The 23762-nt window shown below is 36.5% G+C and overlaps 1 protein-coding gene across 3 annotated transcripts in view; it reads right to left on the reverse strand.

Annotated features, from left to right (window-relative positions):
* Positions 1–22698, reverse strand: part of LOC141433202 (uncharacterized) — a 213920-nt gene extending 191222 nt beyond the window's left edge. The window contains exon 1 of one of the 3 annotated variants that reach the window (XM_074095131.1): positions 22447–22698. The gene's annotated coding sequence lies outside the window, so the exon portion shown is untranslated. Of the gene's footprint in view, positions 1–20566; positions 20954–22446 lie in introns of those variants that run through there. The other 2 variants (XM_074095130.1, XM_074095129.1) reach the window with 2 other exon arrangements.
* Positions 22699–23762: the final 1064 nt, after the last annotated feature.

Consider the following 23762-nt stretch of genomic DNA (forward strand, 5'->3'; position numbering starts at 1 on the left):
AAATGATGCTGCTAAGTAGACAAGATGGCCGAAAACCTGATACTTTAACGCTTCGAGCGGCGTATAGGTAATTATTGACTTTCCTAAAAATAAAATACGGCAAACTAGGGCGTAAGGCGCATAAAATATCAAACTCGTCATTTAAAGATGCACTCTCATTTTATTGTTGTTGTCAAGCACTAGTTATGTGTCCAGGTTGTTTTATGGGCGGTCGCAGTCGGTAATGACCGTCGCGGCAGTAAACCGCGCACATTAAGCAGCTCATTTGCGAGGATAGCACTGCACGGATGTACGATACTGTGACTTTATCGCTCAATAAGTCTATCGTACTATTTAATGAGGCGGATAAATATAAGAGAAGGTGGGCGTTTAGAATGAAAACAGAATTGGCTCTGTGCACGATACCAGCGCCACCTAGCGTCCGCAACTTTGGTGGCTCTGATGCGCTGACGTTATGAAATTTGATCGCGACATTGTGACAAAAATCAATTGCCTATAACGTATTAATTTATAATACAAAATTACTGTGATACCGTGATTTGGGTGGACAAAAGGTTGTGAATTCATTTTTGGTCATTAAAATTAAATGGGTATAAAAATTTATTCAAAAAGTGTGTTTATTTTCGTTATGTCATGTCAGGGTTTGTTTACTTCATATTAGTTGTACTTTTACTGTAAAACGAAAAGATAAAGCTATCTTATTGGTTTCTTTGAATATAGTAAAATTATATATTGTTCTTATATCGCTGGTAATAAATTAAATATCGTTTTCAGATCAAATGAATATCATTTCGAAGACCGGTTTTGTGAGTATCACTCATATAAAATTTCAACCACAAACCGTTTGATAAGAAATTTGTTGCTGGACATGTCCGAGATGTAGAGGGAGTAGATGTAGAAGAACAAAACAGGGACAATCATATTCAAGCTAGCATCAAACACAAAACATCTATTACTAAAATTAGGTAGTTAAAGTCTTATCAAATTGCTTTGTTAATGACAGATTCATATGAGAGAGAGAAGAGAGAGAGAGAGAAACATTTATTTACACATATGAGTATGACAGATGACAGAGCCAGAACTATTTCTACTTTGGCCACCATGAGCGCTGTGATAGATTTCATCACCCCCTAGTACTTCGCACCCTCCAATAGCGCCAATGCGGAGATTTCAGATCTATTCTTCCTTGAACTTGCTACGGCAGGGTAAAAAAAACCGGCCAAGAGCATGTCAAACACGCCCGAGAAGGGTTTCCGCAGCCATTACGAAAATTAAATATTTTTCTAAGGATTTAGTTTTTGTACGGAATATTCCAAGTTTAGGTATACGAGTATTTTATACTTAGGCTGCTATTTACTCTTAAACTACTAATAATTCTCAAGACAACTTAACCATTATAGTTTTCCTTGTAAGTTATACACTTACTCCTGATTTTTTTTTTAAATTTTCCACCCACAGCTTAGATTGTAGAAGGGGGACGCACGATTTTAATGAAAATTTGCACTTTAAAGTTGAATATTTTGCAAACCAATCACTAAATAAAAATTGTTTTAGCAAAAAGGTTTAAAATACCTATCCAACGATACCCCTCACTACAGGTTGGATGAGAAAAAAAACACCCCCAATTACGTCTATGGGAGGTAGTAAAAAAAATGTAACTATAACTATAACAGTCAAGAGTCAGAACCCATTCATTCTTGACCGGCTCAAAAATCTCAAGTTATGGGTCCCGACTGATTTAAATTGTTTTTTTATTACTACTTTTTTTATACAGCGTGTATTTTTGATACTACCCAACTTTTAGGGTAGTTACGAAGGCCCTAATAATCACATTTTACTATTTTTAGTAAAAAAAAAATATTTATTATTTTCTTTACAAAATTAATTAAGCACGCAATGTATCACTACGTGATACTGCAATGCTTTGTTTTATTCAAAACGTCGCACTTATTGACGTGACAGCTGTCACAGAACGTTCTCTCTCGTATAAAATTATTGTACGCATTACATGCTCATCATCCAGCCTATATACGTCCCACTGTAGGGCACAGGCCTCTCTCTGTAATGAGAGGGCTTGGGCAGTAGTTCCACGCGGGCCCAGTGCGGATTGGGAACTTTACGCACCGTTGAATTGCTTCGCAGGTTTGTTGTGCAGGTTTCCTCACGATGTTTTCCTTCACCGTAAAGCTCGTGGTAAATTTCAATGTGATTCCGCACATGAATGCATTGCTGCTCGAAAAAAATTCAAAATTTATTACAAAAAAAATTTAAATTAACAATTTGTTTTGATATTGGGTTTCAGTTTGAGGTAGTATCAAAAATACACGCTGTATAATATATAGTCGTAAAATAATAATCCTTTTATAAAGACACTAATGGAACACTTATTATTATATAGCACTACAACAGACTTTAAATATGACATCGAATTATTAAGTTACGCGGTTTAGCTACGAGGCGTAGCCTAAACGATTGCACGAATTTCAATATCATTAGATTTGTTCACAGAGTACATCTTCTGTGGATTTGTTATAACCAGAGCCCTGAATTTTCGCGGCATTTTTGATCTGTCATAGTGACTTCTCACTTATCGACTTCCAATATTCAATATCGATAGATCGATACACAAAATGTTAAAAAAGATTAAAAGTAGACGTCAACAATACACAGTTTTATCGTTCAAGAGCGATCTCTTTCAATTAACTTTCGAGCAGTCGAAAATGTGAAATAGACTTAAATATGGATTATGCAATGAAACACAACTTAACAATTTCTAATTCAAATAAACTTTTCTTTATTCGAAACTCTAAAGCAGATTATCGCGCCGAAAGGCGTAACAACGTTTTATTTGCGGGATTTCATTTATTTTACTGATGCAGTAAAACTGGTTATAATTGCCCCTTGTCCAGCGAAGTCTTTCCTGTACTTTTACTACACGGGGTTCTAAGGAATTTCTTTTTTTATTAGTAGAGGCGTTAAATTAGTATAGTATTTTATGATTGCATTGAATAAAAAACATATTTTTCACTTCGCATGCTCGTAAAGTTCCTGTTTATGCTGGATCTAGGCGATATAAAATGACGTTTTATGCTGTAGTGCATAAAGTAAAATCTTCGTCTAAGACCACAGCATTAGGGTGTCAACGTTAACAGCCACAGTAACTTCGTCTCCATCCCACAGAAACTGTATTCAATGTCTGTCCAAAACACGATTATGCTAAAGTCATGTTATGACTAAAAGGCGAATTAGGTAGATAGGTACATAACTCGCAGCGTCGCATTACAATAACTTTTTCACACCTCTCCTTCAGAAAAGTAACTTTTCCTCCCTGGCAAGAGGGAGCAAAGTGCAACTTTTCTGTTCAAGGCTTTTCTAAGTGTTTTTTTATTCGACTGGACGACAAACGAACAAGTGGGTCTCCTGGTGGTAAGAGATCACCACCGCCCATAAACATCTGCAACACCAGGGGTATTGCAGATGCGTTGCCAACCTAGAGGCCTAAGATGGGATACCTCAAGTGCCAGTAATTTCGCCGGCTGTCTTACTCTCCACGCCGAAACACAACAGTGCAAGAACTGCTGCTTCAGGGCAGAATTAGCGAGCAAGATGGTGGTAGCAATCCGGGTGGACCTAACCTTAACCTTTATTGCAAATGCCATTTTTTGATTTTGATAATTGTAAAGCCACGCTATTTCCTATGCTGGTTTAATAATATTTAGATTTTTTTTTTAAGTTCTTAATGCTCGGTGTGAAAAGTTGTATGAGCCACTTGGGAGCAAAATTATTTTCATCTTGGGCGTTAACACTTGAATCCTTCATTGCGCTCAGGATTCTACTTTAGAATCCCTCGTTACGCTCAGGAATCAGGATTCTATTGTAGAATCCTTCGCTACATTGCCTACATTCTGGATTCAATGTACGCCCTCGCCGTAAATACACCATTTTGCTCCCTTGTGACACAAATAACTATTAAATTAAATTACAATTCTTCCGTTTGGTGGTTGTACTTTTGGGCCCGTAGGTAAGCCGTAAATAAAATGTTTTTCTTTCCATTTTTAAAGTCATAGAAGGTAAACACGTAAATATAAAACCGACCATAAATATTCCAGGAAAAACTTGATACAGCGATCTAGACAGAAAACTTTTGTAAGGTTTTTTTGAATCGTGATTTAGGTACACAATAAAAACTCCAGCGGCAACTTAAATTAATTTCCAAGTATCTTTAACAAGAGATTTTTGCATTCAAATACTACTATGAAGAATAAGTAAACATCACAAAGAGCCTCCAGACAATCTGTTGCCATAAAAATATATGAAGAAAGAGTAATAAGAGGAAATCTGTGCAGGCGGCGAAGTTTCATTTTAATTAATTTGTTTCGGAGAGAGCAGATAAATGTAAAGATTATGTAAATTAATAAAGTTTTCCTGTTATCGGAAATGCTGTGGATGATACCTTTGTTTCCTTTTCAAACAAACTTTTTCTTAAATTCCAATTTGAAGGGTGTTGTATGTAACTTGATAAACTCGTCATGGTTTCATTGAAAGTAACAAATATAAATTGAATTTTAATCCTGAATTCATTTCAATTATTAAATACGCATATGAAACAGTGGGTCCTAGTCAATATATTCTTGCCTGACATACAGAGCCTTGCAATCGCATTCACCATAATATCTTTATTCAACTTCAACTTTACTGGTTTATAACAACCGATTATAGATATCTACTACTACCTCATACTGTTTGATGGACTAAAATTCAACTGTGCGCGCGTTATATCTATGTACAAGCTCACTAGGTCTAAAAGTAAAGACTCGACTGTTAATTAAAACGTAACTTTTATCTTGAAAATAACGAATAACTACCGAATAACAGATTTTCGACGTATACTCGTACCTACCTAACAAAAATTTTCTAACTATATATTATTCCTTCCCTTACTAATTGGGTGCGTAGTTTCTAGAGGCAGGGAAATGACAGGCAAGTACACACTTTACACAGTTTCTTCAACACCATAATTTTCAGATAACCAAGCGTAGGTTTTTCCTTGATTCTCGAGTATAATAGAGATTTCAACTTCATCTACTGTTTACTTCACTTGCACGGCTAGTGAGGCACCTTTAAAGATAAAAAAGTGACACAAAAAAACGTGGAGCTTAAAAGAAATATTGCAAACTTGTTTGCTATGTAAGGGTCTACTACAGTTACGTAATTCTCTTGCTTATAAATCAGTGCATTTATATTTAAATAAATAAATATCACGGGACAATTCACACCAATTGACCTAGTCCCAAAGTAAGCTTAGCAAAGCTTGTGTTATGGGTACTAAGAAACGGATAAATAGAGTTATATAGATAGATACATACTTAAATACATATTAAACACCCAAGACCCGAGAACAAACATTTACACTTTACACCATTTTACAACATTTTAGGGTTTTACTCTAAAAACACAAAAAGAGAACATGCAAACACGATGTGCCGCGGTCTTTCGTACTAATAAGATGTTAAAAAGTTTTTTTAATCACAAAAAGTAAATCCGATGAAATCTAACCCCAATTTGCCTAATGTTGTCAAATGATGCCGAACTCCCTACAATGCGGCAGTGATTTAGTGGCATTTTCGCTTCGACGCACTCTGCCCCAGCCGCGAACAGTTTCCGTGGCAATCAGAGCCGATTGATGTATTTCGTACACAAACGAGGGCTCATGCATTCGTAAAGTGATACGCTTGCAAACATGAGCAAGTATTGAGTATTCAGAAGCGCGCCATTTTACAGAAAATAAAGGGGCGCGTAGGCTATAGTACCTAGTGTTCTGTGTGTTAAAGCATGTCGTTACTGATGAGATGTTTCTAACGATAGCGTTGCATGATCTGTTCTTTTAAGATCAGCCAAGGGCACGTGTGATAAATGCGTGACAAAACATTATGGGAGTACATAGTACCTACTATGGCACAAAGGTATAACATAAAAAAAATTTTTTTTAGTTCTATGGGCTAGATTTGTTTTCTTTTTTTTTAAAGAGGAGGTCTGTGCCCAGCAGTGGCGCATTTACCTATAGGATGGGATGATGATAGTTTTGAATTTACAATATAATTAAGTCTACAGCATTGTACATTTGTCCAACCATTGGTTGCTTACCAACACAAGTTGTTAACGACAGACGCACGGACAGAAAATGAAGACTTAGTAATAGGGTTCCGCTGACACCAATTGTGTACGGAACAATAAAAGGGTTTGACTAGCTAGAAGAGACTTATAACGGTTTTCGCTACACAACCTGTACCTACCGTATACCTTGTTTATACCTATAATACATATAACAACGTCTTATTTTTCCAATTGTAAGTACAAATATATTTTTTTCATTCAGCTTCCACCGACATATCAAGAGAACAAAAGGCTTTGATCTCCCTGACTTTGATTTTATCGCTATCATCACCCACATTCTTTTTTTCGTATCGTGATAAGCGTCTATATTTCGGTCTTGTTTTTTTTTCAATAAAGATACGGCGAGGATTTTCAATAGAAGCCTGTTAATTATTTACCAAAGTAGAGTGGAAAATAAATATTTTCAGGAACATTAACTTTGTATTTCGTACATATTAATAACCAATAAATTTGGGTTGAAGCTCTAGATAAATAAATATGGTGCTGCTCGTATTAAACTCAAATATTAATATCTATAAATAGGTTCAATAGCTCTGGGGATTGACCGCGGAGCGTTTGTATCTTTTGTTTGAATATTATGTAAATTTTTACCAAAATGAAAGAATTAAAAAAAATACTTACCAAAATCAGATCAAAATAGAGATCGTATATGCTTAACTCTTAGGGGCTGTTTCACCATCCATTGATTAATGTTAACTGGCGGTTAGGTGTGATGCCGTCTCTATTTTTTTGTTCGAATAGACGGGAGAAGATGTGAAATACCCCAGACCTTACAATGTTTTAGACTATCACGGTCATTACTAATTTATGATTTAAGTTCGGGTTTTTCCGCGTACCTTGATTTTAGAGAAGCTCGATATTTCGGCACAGTTGCATGCGCCATGATTACGAGACGAATGGAGAATTACGGGTATGCTGGTATATCTGTCAGTCAGAAATCAAAATTTCAAAGATTTGTCGTTTCAAAGTTCAATATCTCAAAATTAATGAAACATTATACAGAATGATTTCTGGGTCGTGATTCCAACTATTATTTTCTGACTCAGTAAATAATTGCAATGTGAACTGTTTATGCTTTAAGTTAAATACTTAATGTCTTATGAGTATTCATTTATTTTAATTTTAAAAAGTTTTTAACTGAAAGTTATGGTTACGCTACTTTTTAATCTCCAAACTTATTGAAAACTAACCGTCTTTGCTAGAATACTTAAGAAATTATGAGCAATAATGTCACATTACGTGAAAGTCAATCAACATGAAAATAATAATTGAAAGAGTAGGGTGACCATAATCTCCATTCATTCCAGTTGTTTTTTTTTGTTTCTGTACAAAACAAACTAAGGCATATAATACCATTAGTCCTATCCTATTGTGATAATTTGATAAAAGTATGTTTGATGCTCATTCTTTGCTCCACGGCCCCGAAATCGCCCTGTATGGCTGTATAGCGCAAGGAAACTCGCTTTTACGTAAAAGATCCATCCTTTAAGGATACGATGCCACAGACAAACTGACGGTCATTGGCGTCAAACTTATTAAGTACACCTCTATTTTTGGGTAGGAGGTTACAAAAACGTCGGTTCAGTCAGACACGGCGTAGAATTATTAATTACTATTTTATTATATGTTCTTTATTATAACGTTTTAAACTTTCGTGATTCTCACTCATAGTCAAAAATACCATAAACGGGACTTATCACGCTATTTTTACACGAGTAATATTTACCTCGACGTTTTTGACTATATGTTCTTTATTTTTCTTTCATTCTTAAGTTTAGGTTTTTATAATAGTTATAAAAAGTAAAATACAGAAAAGTACATACAAAATAAAAATATTATAAAAACCTAACCTAGTTTGCCGCCGGTAACGGGGCAGGGCCCAAGCTACCGGTGGTCAGGGCCGCAGAGTGAGGAACCTCCGGACGATGCGTGCCGTGTCCAGAAGTACCGCATCAGAGTATCTTACTCGTATTATTATTATTATTATTGTTTTGGATTATGTAAAAAGGCGGCCTTTTAATAAGATAATAACAATTGAACCTGTAGAGTAGGGTGTTTAATGGGCTAGCCGCCGTCTCTGTCATCGCATCCACATCAAGGTCTAACTCACCGCAGCGAGTGGCGTTGAAACGGCGATGTACGCCGCAGCTGTTACGCAAACCATTGAACCAATCTTTGTGAGAAGCTCTTTGTCCTTTATTTGCATTTCACATCGACCCCGGCTCCCGCCTTTCTCAGCTCTTATCATATTGACACAGACAAAACGTATAATCCTTCAATTTAGCCTGTCCTTTCCAATCTCGGAGATATTGGAGGAATTTCTGAAATGATCCCTTTCATTATTTTTTTCAGCGAAGTTATATTAACGGGACGGAAAACATCCGCACTCGGGCGTATTTCCGCATTATTGCTGTTCAGGTTATAGTTATTATCTACTTCCTCTCTGCGAAGGAAACTGCGACATCGTTTCTAAGCTAATAGCCATTTGTCAGCAGCTTCCTGCGCAGATTCCCTATTATTCTTAAATAGTCGAGAAAGGCAAGCGTCGGGCGTTATGTCTTAGAATAGTAAAGCGAAACCATGACGCTCCAGTTTACGTAAGTATCACGGTGACAGAAGCACAAATGCTTTTGCATTTTTCACAAAAAGAAGTAAATACTTCTACAGTTAGCAAAGTTGATTAATTAATTAAACTACGGGAAAGTAACTTGCTGATATAAAAGGACTAAAGGCAAACTTTTCGTTTCATGGAAAAGTCAAAGACGAATTTCAATAAATTTAAGTAATACTTTGTTTTAAATATTATTAGAATTATTACGATTCGTTTTCATTGTCAAATTCAACCTACCATTTTCTCTTACTTAAAATAAGTCACTAATTTGTAATTTCGTAAGCATGCATTATGTCATTGTACCCAAATTAATAAAATAAAATAAAATAAATAAATAAAATATTCGTGCAAAATTACAACTTTCTAGCATTGATAGTCCCAGAGCAAAGCCGCGGAGGGACAGACACACAGACAGATATGGCGAAACTATAAGGGTTCCGTTTTTGCCATTTTGGCTGCGGAACCCTAAAAACGGAACTCTATTACTAAGACTTTACTGTCCGTCCGTCGTCACCAGGCTGTATCTCATGAACAGTGATAGTTAGACAGTTGAATTTCTCAAAGACTATGTATAACTGTGGCCACTATATTTAGTAACAACAAATACTAAAAACAGAATAAAATAAATATTTAAGCGGGGCTCCCATACAACAACACACAGAATATTTAGTTGTTTAATCCCTTTAAAAATAAACAATGAAAATAAAATAAATAAAAATAAATAAAATAAATAGAGTGGGCTCCCATACCGCAAACTTGATTTTTTTGCCGTTTTGTTGCTAATGTCTAATTTTTCTTCTTCTAATTTATAGATAATGGTTGGACGACCGGATGGCCTAGTGGTTAGATAACCTGACTACGAAGCTTGAGGTCCCGGTTCGATTCCTGTGTCGGGGCAGATATTTGTATGAAAAATACGAATGTTTGTTCTCGGGTCTTGGGTGTTTACTATGTATTTAAGTATGTATCTATCTATATAATTAAATTTATCCGTTGCTTAGTACCCATAACACAAGCTTTGCTAAGCTTACTTTGGGACTAGGTCAATTGGTGTGAATTGTCCCGTGATATTTATTTATTTATTATTATTTAATGGTACAGACGGAACTATATATGTATGTGTAAAATTCAAAGTCCTGACTGACTTATATCAACGCACAGCCCAAACCACTGAAGCTAAACGCTTGAAAATTGGCATACATTAAGTGACATAGAGGTACACTAAGAAGGGATTTTTCGAAATTTCCACGGGATAGGGAATAAATGGGATTTACATTTTCACTAAAAAATGGTTCTATTTCCGTAACTTTAAGTATAAGAGACTTCAAGTTTGGCATGCAAGTAGGTAATACTAACTGCTAAAAACCGTTTTCAAGATTTTTTCGAAATTCCCACGGGATAGGGAATAAATGGGATTTGTATTTATTTTTTCAATTAATGAACCTATTTCCGTAACTATAATTATTAGATTTGGCATGCAAGAAGGTAATGCTAACAGCTAAAAACAATTTTCTGGATTTATCCAAATTCCCACGGCATAGGGAATAAATGGGATTTATATTTTCGCTTCAAAGTGGCCCTAACTCCGTAATTATAAATATTAGCGACTTCAAATTTGGCATGCAGGTATATAATACTAACAGGTAACAAAATGTTTCAAATTTTTTCAAAAATCCCATGGGATAAAACGAATAAAGAGGATTTTATAGGTATTCCAACTGAATCAGAAAACGAACAAGCTATAAAACTAGGGACTGGAGATTTGGCAAACTGATGTTAATCTGGTAACAATGCAATAATTTAGCAGTGACATCCTGCTCATCCTGTCCAGGATCGTCTCCATAGAAGGGAACTCATCAAAAGTTGATGGCACAAACAATAGTACATTGTGTCTTAAGGGCGGTAAATAAGGAATTACGAACGAGAGTCTATGAGAAGCCCGAAGTCGAAGACTGAGGGCTTTAATGAGTCGATGTTCGTAATTCTAGTACCGCCCGTGCGACATACAATGTTTTTCATCACATTTGCGAGTAAAATTGTATATTTGTAAAAGAAAAACTAATATTTTTTCAAAAATTGCCGATACCGCTGGCTGCGCTCTTGGCAGCGCTCTGCAGCATGTGCATGGCGTGCGTGTGCAGCGCGCGCACGGAGCAGCAGCACGCCATGCAGTAACAAACTCATTTACCGACCTTGGGCTTCATGACATGAAAATTAGTACGGGCAATGACTCATTTACCGACCACGGGTTTCATGACAAGCACATTAAGGTCGAGGGTTTATTTGGGGGTTGCAACCAAGGTAGCCTGCATGTTACGACACTGTTTACGAGCAAGTGTGATGAAAAAGACTTTACATAATTGGTAAATTTCAATGACAATGCGTTTATATGATATACGCCACCTGATGCTGCAGCCAGGATCGACTGCTGATGACGGAACTCCTCAAGGGCTGATAGCACAGATTCGAAAATTTACATGTACGTTCAACGAACTAACACAATTACTTTGCTCACCCGCAATATTTACGATAGCTACTTTGATGCATGAAATGTGTGTTCATGCAGTTCCTCCGCCTCCACACTGTATGAACACACACAAATCACACAAATCCATCTATCACCACCACCACATTACACTGACGCGTTTCGAATCCAACCAAAACTCATATTCAGAGCAACACACAACCGTTCAGCATGCTACAGTGTGGAGGTGGAGGAACTGCATGAACACACATTCCTTTCATAAACGCATCATAAGGTCGCGGGTAAGCAAACTAATTGTTTTAGTTCATTGATATAGACCTATGCAAAGTAGCGCCTGTATCAATGAATTATGTACGTTCAGTTTTGATGTACACATCACTTGAGACACTAATAAAACATACATATATATAGCTAAAAATATGACAATAAAGTTTTCAAAAACAAGCTATGACTTAAATATGCTCTAAAAAAATCAAAGTGAATTCAATTTCAATAATAGAAAGCTACAATGTGTCTCTCATCGACAATTAAGAATATCAAAATAGATCATAACAGTAATTCATTTCCCGCGGGAACTTTACAATTTCTCGGGATATAATCCTATATCGTGTTTTATAGACGTCGCGGGCAAAAGAAACGCGCAGTACTTTAACGTTTTCCAAAACTCTACCCCTGAATCAGCGAAACAGGGTTTCAAAGTTGGTACGAATTATTATTAATTAGGTAGGTACACGTATGTATGTTGATTTTTGAATTCCATGCACCATCTGTCTGAAACATCTGTCTGTATTTGTATTTCCCTGTAATCCTCCGAAAAATCAATCAAAACACAAAAAAAGAATCGCAGAAAGTAAGTGTATGTTACCCCAAATTTAACGCGAGATTTATTAATTATTCATAGTCATTGAGCGTGACTTCGCATGTGTGCTAATGAAGTGTAGAATTTAAGGAGGACTGTCTGGTCTGCGTGTATGCAAATATGTCCATTGAGAGATGTTAAATTGTACGTGCTATATAGTAGCAAATATAAACATTTTAAAGGAAGCTTTACAGCGATAATCACAGTAAAATTACTCAATAATGCTTTTCACATCACATTTTTAAAACTTTTCCGTCATAATATAAGATTGCACAGTCGAGTTCATAAACTTGTGAGCAAAAATTTACTCAAAAATATCTGAACACGACTTTATTGTTAACGGCGTAGAAGCGTGTTCAGATATTTTTGATCAAATTTTTGTTCACAAGTTTATAAACTCGACTGTACCTAAATACTACCTTCTAGAAATACTTTCATACTTTCTTGTTTTGGTGTGTTCCTTGTTCATTTAAATTTACTTGTAGGTACACATTGATAAACAAATTTTCACCTCAGCACCTAAAACAGGCAGGTTTTGCTCTTGAAAGAGACAAAGTCATTTTGGTCATTTTTTTTAATTGCTGAGGACAGGGCTGGGTCTACTCACTGAATTCCCAATATTTAAACTTCACGTCACTTTTACTTCAACACGAAAAAAAGCGAGAGATTACAATCTTTGTTAGATTTAGGGGCTCTCTACTGTTGTCCTTCCTCCTTCCTTAAAAATTATACAATTCATAATGTGTGCCATGCATTATTTTGACATCTCTGTGTACACTTCCCTTTAACTTTAGTACACGTATCTACTTCTACAGCACATGCTATTTTTACGAATACCTACGTGTTAATTATTTTACTATTTTCTTATTTACTAAAAGCATTATAAATTTAAAGAACGTCCCAGTGAGAAAGAGAAATCTGCAACCACCTACAAAAGATCAGTGACAAAAGTCTTTCCCGTTTTAATATTTAAGCGGTTTCTTTTGAACGATTCTGTGAAGTAGGTATAAAGCTACTTCAGCGGAACTCCATTTGCTAAAGTTACAGCATACTTTTGGGATAAAGACTCTACTAAATCCTAGTTTCTAGGTCTTATGGTTGAAGAGATATTTACGTCGGCACATTGGAAATCGGCCTCTTGCTCTTATTTATGAACTTGATAATGGGGTAACAATTTAAGATAAGTAGTCGTTTTATTAGTCCCATCTGGAGTATAATGGTCTTTTATAAAGAATAGAGTACGAAGTTTGCGAAGAAATTTTTGCTGTCTTGAAAGTAATTTTGTCTCATGCGGGCCGCCAACGCGCAACGATACCGGCCCATTTTAAAACCACGATAGAATTACATTGAGGACTTTGAAAGTTAAAGAAGCTTCCTTCTATTCATAAGAAATATTTAGGTAATAACCTTGTAATAATATCAATGTATAATTCATTGATGTTTAATAAAGAGTCGTTGTATGGTGTGTAACGGACTGAGTGATGTAGGTACTTACTGTTAAAGTGGAAAATATAAAATACTAATTTAATTATCTAGTTGATTCCATTCAAATAGTTCTCGTTGAATTTCCAAAATACTCGGTGCCCGAAATATCTCAAACCTTGTCAGCGATATGGCTGAGCATAGCACATTATTAAACAGGCCTTTTCACTCTGTCGTAGATGTCACGGCTACAGCAGAAACGCCTGGTTAATATTAATGGAAAATATGTAAAAGAGATATTTAACATTGGCTTGTATGGAACCGAACGCAGACAATAGTGTAATTTTACTTTAAAAAAAAATCACCACTTCTCATCAAAATTTGTCTGTGATGTGCATAATTATAACAAAAACTTAACATTTGGCTCCTATTTTATAGAAATCATACCAAGCCAATTATTGTCAACCTAAAAACATGAAATTACCGCCGAATTCAACAGAATATTTTAATTTAATAAATAATTAATAATTATTTTTTCCAACGCCTCGTCTTCCGGTTCGTGGTCGCCACTCGAGAACTACCGGTGTGGATGCAAGTGGCGAGTTGTCGTTCATTGTGGTGTTCTAAGGGGGAGGCCTTTGTTCAGAAGCGGACGTCTTCCGGCTGATGATGATGATGACGATGAATAATTTTGGTGGCCATCTTGTTCCGTTTGACATTAGGACAAAATTGCTAAAATAATCATTAGGCTTAACGTACATGAAACTGTACGGCACGCTGCTTACTTACTTACATACCTATAGCAATATGGTTTGTACGGAAACACAAAATGCGTAAATGGAAAACAAACTGCATCTCTATTCCGCCGCGAGTAGATCAGCGAACAAAGAAGGCGCACAAAGAGCAATGCGACACATTTTGCTGAGCGCCTCGCACCGTGTCCCATATTTTGTTACGAAATGATATGCCACCATTTATTCTGCAATGCATGAATTGTTCCGATTCAATGCCTTTACACTTCATTTGATAGTTTTCTTCTCGTGTGAATGCGTTATTTTTATTTGTGTAAATCTTTATTTTTAACCCCCGACGCAAAAAGAGGGGTGTTATAAGTTTGACCGCTATGTGTGTCTGTGTGTCTGTCTGTGGCAACGTAGCTCTTAAACGGGTGGACCGATTTGAATGCGTTTTTTTTATTTATTTGAAAGCTGGTTTTCTAGCGATGGATCGCAGATATGTTTTATCAAAATCAGTTCAGCCGTTTCAAGATCATCAGCTGTTTTGTTCGCTGCGGTAGGAATCTTAGACGCATAATGGGTATTTACTTTACTTTCAAACATATTTGGGACCTAAAATTTGAAACACCCATGTATGCTATATAACTATGCAAGATTATGGAATTCTCGGCCTGATGCTGCAGCCAGGATATCCAGAACACTAGTAGGTACACTCTTGATAAAACTATAGCAGATATATCATGTTTGGATTCGTTTTGATCAGTATTTGATTCTACATACAATGCAATGGTGGCAACAGGATGAGCTGATGCTGCAGCCGGGATATGCAGCACACCAGTATACTCTTGAAAAAATAATAGCAGATATGTCGTGTTTGATTTCTTTTGATCAGTATTTGATTCTACATACAATGCAATGGTGGCAACACGATGAGCTGATGCTGCAGCCAGGATATCCAGCGCACTAGTACACTCTATAAAAAATAATAGCACACATGTCGTGTTTTGATTCGTTTTGATCAGTTATTGATTCTACATACAATGCAGTGGTGGCAACACGACGAGCTGATGCTGCAACCAGGATATCCAGCACACCAGTATACTCTTGAAAAAATAACAGCAGATATGTCGTGTTTGATTCCTTTTGATCAGTTTTTGATTCTACGTACAATGCAATGGTGGCAACACGATGAGCTGATGCTGCAGCCAGGATATCCAACACACTAGTACACGTTAAAAAAAATACCTGTTTGAAAAACATGAAATAAAAAAACTTTTAAAAATTTTAAAAACGGTGTAGTTTAGTTTCCTGTTAACCTTAATGATCCCCCGACACCGACGACGCTTAGATAAATAAAATATTACTAGGTACTTATACTAAATTAACTTAGGCTAATTTTGCGGGAAATCAGCATAGTCCCCGCGAGATAGTGATAAATGAAATCTTCGCAGATGAAGTCGCGGGCAACATTATTTTTTACTTTTTAGTTGTCTTTTTTCGGGCGTTTTTTTTTATTTTTGCTGGTTGATTTTTATCTTCTAGTTCAGATTACAATCATACTTCGGCCCTATTTTGAAGAGAATGTGTTTTAACATACCGTAATTAAAATGACAAATACGCAATCCTTAGACATAGTTTCGGCATGTTCGTCCGTCTATCTTTCTGTTTGTCTTTCCATCCATCTATCAGCGACTTAACTCAAAGACTCTTTTAGTACAAAGAAGCATTACCTACATACCTAAGTGTGGTATTTAATAATCAATCAAAAAAAGTTTAAAAAAAAGTAGTAGGTACTTTCTTCTCATAAAACTGGGATGTTATTTGTCATCGTCTAAATAATATCGTGTTTCGGTTTCAGATAGATCTTATAAAAATAGTTAAACATTTAAAGTGCAAATTTTTTTTAGTGCACTGCCCAATGTAGACTAAAATATTGTTTACGGGTACGCGTAAAAATTCTCGACGGGAGTAGGTAGGTACTTATAGGTACATATTATACTGAATTTAAAAGTAAAACTATCATATCTATCGTTCGTATTCATATCATATCTATCGTTCGTTCATATTCGTTACAACTGAATATCGAATGTTTGCCGAACTTGAGTAGGAAACTACACTGCGCGTTTTTTGAATGTTTCGCTTTAAAATGTAGAAATAATTTTATAATACTTAACCCGAACGCACTCTCAAAAGCCGAAGTTTAACCTTTAAAATAATCTCGGCAAGGAAAACAAGCGAAAGCCGCAAGGTGGGAGCCAGTAATTATAAAGCTGTGAAAAAAGGTAATTAAGAGTAAACGTACACGCAAGTAATGATTAACTTTGGCAGAAATTTGTGTTTTGTATCTCGTTTTCGCCCGCTATATGAACATGTTCAGTTTCTTCTGTCTAATTTTCTGCTAATGCAGTAGTCCGGGCTCGCAACTTGCCCGCAGAATGAAGCACTCTCTCCAACTTAGATAACAAGTGCCCTTAAGTGCCGGCAAGATCGGACTACTCATATTACCAACTTCATCCGCAAATATGTGCTGAGATGAGATCAAGAGAATAGCTCCTAGGTACACTATCTTATGCTCTGCAAATACCACGGTTCCAAGCTGAAATTCTCCTTTAATATGTACGATATTCGTGTGTTTCATGCATAATTTGCACTATGAAAAGGTATAGTTACCATTTTTGACCTACCTACCCGGTTTCTTTTATTGCTGATGATGATAATGAAAACATTCATCTTAAAAATGTAGGTATAAAGGTTTAATTTAGCTTCAAAATTTCAGGTATTAATTCATCTTACTATAATTTAAAGATGGTTAACAGACTGGTGCTATGATGAAATATTCAAATGAAAAATAAGCTTTTTTGTACTCCAATGTAGAAAATGCTCGCGTCATGCCATGCAAACATTACAGAATGGAATGAAAATAAAGCTTAAACTTCATCATTCCGCTTGTTTGCTTTAACTAAATGTGTTGTGGCAACTATCGTATCAGATAGAAAAATATACTATTTTAAACATGAAACTACCTACCGTGCTTGAGACTCGCTTATAGTGAGATAAACTCGAATAACTCGCTTCTTAATTCGAGTTCATCTCGACATATTTTGGGTTAATTCGTAGCCCTTTTCTCCCAGAGCACCCCATAGAACGCCACAACGAATGACATCTCGCCACTTGCATTCACCGGTTGCCCGCAACTCTGGCGATGTCGTCAGTCCACTTAGTTGTTAGAGGCCTGCCAACGCTTTGTCTGCCGATTCGTGGTCGCTACTCAGGAACCTTTTGCCCCGACGGTTAACTACTCTTCGAGCGATGTTTTTAATAGGTATTTGTAAAACAGTAAGTATTTTTTACTGTTATTCCGAGTTTGAGATTTGTTAACCCCCCACGCAAAAAGAGAGGTGTTATAATATACTCAACGGCACAAAATTTGGCCCACTCTACATACAAAATTACTTATTACTGCATACATTTGAGGGCCAGATTTTTGCCGCTCAGTATATGTTAAAACGTTATACGTTATAGAGATAACGGATAAACTATATCAATAACCAACAACAAGTTGAAAAATCCCAGACACTGTCACTTCAAAGTTTAATATCTCAAAAACGGCTGAACCGATTTTAATGAAACATGTCTAAGAACCATCGCTAAAAACCCTGCTTTCAAATAAAAAACTGCATTCAAATCGGTCCCCCGTTTAAGAGCTACGGTGCCACAGACAGATACACATAGCGGTCAAACTTATAGCCACCCCTCTTTTTGCGTCGGGGATTAAAAATAATCGGTTTCTTGTATATCCCGTTAATTTTTTTCTTATTTGTTGTACCTAGTAGCGGCATTAGAAATACATGAGCTAGTTTATATACTTTTTTTCTGTCTATCTACTGTAACGGACAGATGAACCGCATGAAATGAAATTAAATTAAATTAAATGATTTATTTTGCTCTAGTTAGTTAGTTAGTAGTTAGTTAGTTGGTTTTGGTTGGTTTTGGTTTACGAATCGTTACCGAATGGGTTCCGAAGGATGGTCAAAGGAGCAGAGGCAGACCCAAGAGGAGATGGCGGGACGACCTGAGCGCTTTTCAGCTCGATTGGCAGGTGCATGCTCATGATAGGGAAGAGTGGCGAAAGAAAGGGGAGGCCTTTGCCCAGCAGTGGGACATATTACAGGCTACATAAAAAAAAATTGCTCTAGACATGGTAAAAAATGGTGGTTTTAGGCACCTCAGTTGGCAAAAACGGAACCCTTATAGGATCACTTTGTTGTTTTTCCGCCTATCCGTCCTTCTGTCAAGATCAAGACCCTTTTTCTCAAGAACGTGTGAAGGTTTCAAGCTGAAATTATACTAAGTACTTAAGTCTGATATTTCTTAAAGCAATGAAAAAAATATATTCCTAAAACAACGCGATCAGTAGATTAGATACAGTAATTAATAACGAGTTTACATACAATTGTCAAGAAATCAAAACCTGTTGGGTACTTCTAATTGGCCAAGAAACTAGAAATTTGTTACGAAGAGTGCTTCTAATCCAACCCGTAAAAAAACTCTGAAAATCATAGATCTGTCTGTGTCAGTATTAACTAATCTAACTAAAATGAGCCCACATTGCGTAAATTCAGCCTAGGAGCAAAGCAAGGCTCTGCTAACACTGAATATTATAATTGTTGTTTATTTAGTGTGTTTATTTATACGAGTATGTTATATGTTTCTTTCTTATCACTGTGCAGAAATTACTGTTCACCTAACTTTGAATTTTCCTTTCCAACATTTAGTTTAGGTTAGCTTGGAAAGATCCCTTTTAGGGATAAATTCACCTTTGTACTCTTTTTGTTTTGTTGTTTTCTTATTGTATTATTTTTGTGTTTTATGTACAATGAAGTATTTACGTACATACATATTCATAGGTAACTATGATTCCGACTCGCACTTGACCGGATTTTATAAATAGCACTGATGTGCAGTAACGCATCTATGTAACCTGATTTTGTAAGCTAAATAAATTGAACACACAATCCCTACTAAAATAAATAGAAAGTGAGTTTGTTTGTTTTGCCTTAACTTCTGAACCACTTGCTACAAAATGTTGTATAATTACATCATATTAGAAAACCAGAATAAATAACAGGATACCTACTTTTATCCCGAAAAAATAGTTGATGCCGAGGGCGCGCGAAGAACGAATTCTTCCCAGACGAAGTTGAGAGCAACAGCTAGTACCTAAACAGTGGTGACATTATAACATTGTTCCGTTTGCCACCCTTCGTGTACGGAACTCTCAAACTGAGGAATATGTTCAAGTAGGCCAGCAAGCGGCGCTCGCTCGTGAACCATCGCCGGCGGCATCGTCGGTGACATTGCTTGTGACAGAACATGGAACGCCCTAGAATGGTTATTATGCCTGTTCAGTATCTTTTTGTATTACAGTATTATGTATCTTAAAGTCTACGGCCGTTCTTAATAAACAGTTTGATTGTTTATCCCGATCTCGTGGGATATCGGATTAAAGTAGCCTGTGTGTTATGTCAGCGGCCGATCGTAAAATACGCCAGATCACGTAATTCCTAGGCATATCGTGAAATGGCGCCATTTCATGAATTGGCTAAAGGACATCCGCCATATCGTTAAAACTCACCGTTTAACGATTTGCCTAGTAATGTTCAGGCAGATCTGAAATTCCTAGGCATATCATTGAAACGTCGCCATATCGGTTCTGGCACTTCGCCGGCCGCTGCCGCGGCACGCTCGCTTCGTTCACTCGGCTCGTGCGTGGCGTGATGGTCACAATTCATACTAACCATAATATATATATATATCGACGAATGCGTTGCTCTAAACAATCTGCCGTATTGTTTCTCATGCACATCGTGATATGTCTGGACAACTTTTAGGCATATCATGAAATGGCGCCATTTCACGATATGCCTAGAAATTTCATGATCTGGCGGATTTTATGATCGGCCGCCGGCTAATTTGGCTAAATGGCATTTATGTAGAGTTTATCTCTATGTAGTGACCTGTTCAATATAAACTTGTTTATCAGCCACGAATATTATTTATCGACACTATTTAACCTGCGTTGAGTTAATACTAGGCACCTAACCTATTTACCTATATAAATTTATGTAGAAATACGTACCGATTTTATTTTTTAAGACTACTGCATGCCTAAACGATATTATTTTGCTGAGCCCTGTGCTTGTTGTTGACTTCAGTAATTATGAACTACCTATATATAGCTTACGTTAAAAACTTATATAATAATAATAATAACTTACATATTTTTTAATAAAAGTAAATTACACGCACTATTAATAACACTTCCAGCTGTCAACACTTTTAGCAGCAATATTAAGATTTTATAAACTTGTATTTATTATTGTTCAATTAAACCATACTTTTTTATTAAATCCCGGGCACAAAGTAACTTAAAACGTCGCAAAAGTTTTTACTCAATAAACTTAAAGCGCGGCAAAATCACTAGCATCCTCGCAGCCGGCTAATTACGAGAACTCTTCATGCCTCGTACTCAGGGCTACACTATCATTTGTTTGACAGAGTTCTTGACAGCTTAGTGACGTAAATTTTAATAATGAGTGTGGCGCGCGTTTGGTTGGAGCGAGCGTTGAGACCGACCGGCCGCCCCCACGGCACTGGCGGCGGCGCTGCGCGGCGCGCCGTGCCCGACCGAACCCGAGCTCCATAGCCGGCTAAGCCGAAGCTTTCCTAGATTGTGTGGCCTTAGTGAACATTAATTACACCCAACTTAGTCTGATTAAACCATGAGGAATTATCCGGATTGACGAAATTAACTTTTAACTCAGATTTATGTCGTTTGAAGTTAGGTTAGAGTGAATGAAATGAAAATTGGGTTAGCGGAAAGCTAAGTTTAATTAGTGTTATAATCTTGGAACTATTTTTTTGTTCCTGAAAGCTATCGATTTTTTGAGAACATCCACACATCCGACATCAGAGAGGCAAATAAATAAATAAAAAAGTTTGATGACACTTTTTACATACATATTTAGCGTAGGTACTACGATAACCGTACCTATTTATTAAGTAGGTACCCACGATAACAAAATTAAACTAGTAAATAGACACCCTTCCAAAAGGCACAAACAACTCCTTGTTCAGTCTCCATTTATTTACCTATGCCGAGCGAAATTTAACCTTTTCTTTAAATATAAAGTAGATAAAAACATAATCAAGAAAATGCTTTTTTACGAGGCAATTACAAAACAAAGTCCCGTCACAACTAGCAAAGCGCCACTTTTGGAACAACATCTATTTAAAAGTGTTTCCAATTATCCTCAAGTTGAAATCCACAATCCGCACCGTTTTAAGCACTTTTTTACATTACGCTTTTTTAGAAAGAGGCGCAGATAGAATTTACTTTGGCGAATCCGAATTGAAAACGTTAAATTAAATCCGGTCTTGTTTCCTGTGATGTCTTGAATTAATAATATGTTACACTTTCCTTGAAAATTAGTCTCGTGCGGTATATTTACGTATGCAGGAAGAAGGGAAGTAAAGCGTGTATTGCGCGCTAAAAGAAAAACAAAGAGCAGTTTATTCCGACGTTATTAAGAAGTAAATAATATAATGATTTAATCTGGGTCGCTCGCGCAATATATAATATCCACTGCGTTGTTTGGCAGTGGTCTTGACAGGCCTGGGCTGTGTTGCTCTATAACGGCTATCATTGGTGGCGATATACATACCTATCTTATTATGATTGTGGCTCCGCGCGAGAGAGGGAGAAGAAGATAATATTAGGGTAAACACAGCGGAATAGTTGACAAGGTGACCAAATTTCCTCCGAGCAATAATGCTGCTAGCAAACTTTCAGACAGGATAGATTGTGATGTAACTTTAAAATATAACATATATACACTTACAAAATACAACACTTGTTTTCGATCTTAGAAACCCACTGACGAAATCGAATCACTCACTGACGTATATAAATAAGTAGCGGAAATAAAGAAAGACACTCATGTTTTAACAAAGTGACTTATCAACGTATTGACGTTAAACTCTAATGAGTTCTCGAAGGCAATAAAAATGGAAAACGTTTTAATTTTTTTATGAATTTATAGGGATAGAACACAATAACTTGTTGTTATATTAAATGATATTGCAACGGATAACTCACGTCTTAAACCGAGTTCAGCTCGACATGTTTCGTGCTATTTCGTAGCCTTTCTTCTCAGGAGCACGCGACTCGGCGGCTGCCGCAACACGCACACTACGCGCCACCGCTCTGCTCGCGCGACTGCCCGACGAAACTAACACCGGCGCACAACTACCCGCATTTTTATCGTCATTTTTATTGTCAATGTCTAATGTAGGGTAGCACACAACACTAACAACATCGCTCCGTAAAGGCACGTTCACACCAACCGATGACGCAGCACGAATATTTAATACTGTTCTCCAACTCGGGGGTACCGACCAACCGCAATCCCGGTTAAAATTCGGATGACGACTAATCTCAATGGCTTCACGCACTTTCCGCGGAATGAAAAACTTTTCTCTTGCAAGTACAGACACCTTATCAAATCAGATGTAATGCGTTGCAATATCATTTAATATGAGTGAGTCTCACGGTAGTTTCATGTTCAAAATAACTTAATGTTACTTATTACTTGCTAATGTAAAGATTGATTCACATGCCTCATGAATTGCTAATACTTATTGTAGTTTTACGTAACCATCCTATTCGTACCATGTGTTCTGTGAATAAATTATCATTCATTTATTCATAGACATGGAATAGTGGTGCTATCGCGATGTACCATTAAACCATTATTATATTTCTGGACAATTCATCTTAAGGCATTACGCAGTATTGCTGATTTGAGGGCGGTGCTCATGACATTCGAAGCAAAGCTAAATTATACACACACTATAGCGGATATTGTGTTAATCGACGACATGCTCAATTCGGCCATTTAACAGGCCTTTCGGATTAAATAGAATAGATTGCAGCTGAGGAGGTACCTATGCCAAAAACTGTATAGACACCAATACGAGAACCCAGACATATCACCTTCAGACGTTAAAGTCGAGTACTTTATATTCTATCTCCCATTAGAAAAATAAAGTATAAGTAAACAACTATCATGGAACCTCTACAATACTAATACATATATATATATATATATATATATATAGCATACGTACATACATACATAAATAAATATAAATGTATATACACGAACACAACGCAAACCACTACTTCAACCAAAATTACCACTCGTGTAGGGTCCAAACTGGACTCAGCATTATGCTGAGTTTGGTAACCAGTGCCAACATGAGTATAATATTTGTAAACATTATCAATAAAAAAAATGTATAAAAGTGTAACTTATCAATGTTTTAATGTTTAATTTCATTTCATTTAAAAAAGGAACATAATTTAACTGATTTCGCAAATTTCTCGTAACAACTGCAATTTGCACTACTTGA

Source organism: Choristoneura fumiferana, chromosome 12 (genome assembly GCF_025370935.1).
Source record: "Choristoneura fumiferana chromosome 12, NRCan_CFum_1, whole genome shotgun sequence".
In the NCBI taxonomy this organism is placed as follows: Eukaryota; Metazoa; Arthropoda; class Insecta; order Lepidoptera; family Tortricidae; genus Choristoneura; species Choristoneura fumiferana.